The sequence below is a fragment of the Oryctolagus cuniculus genome, chromosome 1, assembly GCF_964237555.1.
Source record: "Oryctolagus cuniculus chromosome 1, mOryCun1.1, whole genome shotgun sequence".
NCBI lineage: Eukaryota > Metazoa > Chordata > Mammalia > Lagomorpha > Leporidae > Oryctolagus > Oryctolagus cuniculus.
In genome coordinates, this window is record NC_091432.1 from 79,257,284 (window position 1) to 79,258,965 (window position 1,682).

Genomic DNA, 1,682 nt, shown 5'->3' on the forward strand with positions numbered 1-1,682 from the left:
CAGTGGAAGATGGCTCAAGTGCTTGGGACCCTGCACCCACATGGGGGACCCAGAAGAAGCTTCTAGATCCTGGTTGCAGCCATCTGGGGGAGTGAACCAGTGAATGGAAGACCTTTCTTTCTCTCTCTGCCCCTGCCTTTCTGTAACTGCCTTATAAATAAATAAATTTTTTAAAAAAAGAAAGCCATAGTAGTGACATTGATTAGAGATTATGATAGTTTAAGATATAAATATATTATACTATGATGGTTGCATAGTTCATCAGATTGAATTCTGAAGAGATGTATCATTGGTCTGATGTATCTGGAAAAAAAGATAGAAATATATAGGGAGACAGATGTAATAATTATTTAGAAATTAGGATTAGTAGGAGGTAGCAACTAAAGAATGTTGATAAAGAAGAATAAATATATCTAGGTTTCTTATTTTAAAAAGTTAAAGTGGGGCTGGCAGTGTGACAAAGCAAGTAAAGCAGTACCTATGATTCCACCATCCCATAAGGGGGTCAGTTTTTATCTCTGCTGCTCCCTTTCTCATGTTCCAGCTGCTTGCTAATGGTCTGGGAAAACCAGTGGAAGATGGCCTAGAAAGTGTGGGCCCCTGCCACCCATGTGGAGACCTGGAAGAAGCTCCTGGCTCCTGGCTTTGGCCTGGCACAGCCCTGGCTGTTGCAGCTATCTGGGGAGTAAACTAGTGGATCTCTCTTCCTGATTTCTCTCTCTCTCTCTCTCTCTCTCTCTCTCTCTGCAACTCTTTCAAATAAATAAAAATATAAATAAATATTTTTAAAAATGTTGATGAATAATGGTACCAACAACTAAAAATATGGAAATGAATTTTCTTTGAGGAAAAGAAAAAGATGTGTTCAGGTTACTGTGTGTGGCATTTGCTTATGGCACTTGTACCTCTAGGCACAATTGAAAAGTGCATTATCTGGTTTAGTTACGTATGTTAGGCAGTTGTTATGATGGACCCCAGTGATCTCTACCTCTAAGTATTTGAGGTTAATGTAATACCCTCTTCTTGAGTAATTTGCTTATGATTAGCAGATCTGGAAACATTGAGATGTTTCTTTCTTGAATAGGTTGCAAAATATTATGAATCCGGTCTTGCCAGTTTACTCTGTCTATTGCTATCAACTTCTTGCACACTTTGATTAAGCAATCTCTCATATTTTAACCTCAGCCCACATGAAAAGACACTGAAAGTGGCTTCTGTCAAGAATGAGTAAAGAACTAAGTTTTAATTCAAGTATTTGCAAAGAAAGGAACTGATTCTACAATCTCTGGGTAAGTGATTCCCCCTTGAGTCCCCAGGTAAGACTGAGGGCCATGAGCTGACATCTAGCTGCAGCCTTACACAAGATTAGGAAGCAAAGAATCCAGAGAAACTGCACCTGTGAGATAATGAATGTCTCCTGGTTTAAGTCATTATGTTTTGGGGTAATTTGTTATACCACCATAAATAACTAATATAGGATCTACAGAGATGAAGGCTAGATTTAGGACTTGCTAGCTTATAGAACATGTACAAGTGTGAATAAGCTCATTAAGAGATAACCTGTAAAAGGATATTGAAATCTGAAAACAATATTAGTACCAAAGGAATAGTAAAATTTAAGTAGATAGAGGACAGGGGGCTGAAAAGGAAACTACAAAGAAAATAGAGAACTTAAAGCCAGT

General features: G+C 38.1%; 1 non-coding gene across 1 annotated transcript; it reads left to right on the forward strand.

The window, feature by feature from the left end:
• Positions 1-237: 237 nt before the first annotated feature.
• On the forward strand, positions 238-305 carry LOC127485282 (small nucleolar RNA SNORD77). The gene has a single exon (XR_007912403.1). It is a non-coding gene; the product is annotated as a small nucleolar RNA SNORD77 (small nucleolar RNA).
• The last annotated feature ends 1,377 nt before the right edge of the window (positions 306-1,682 follow it).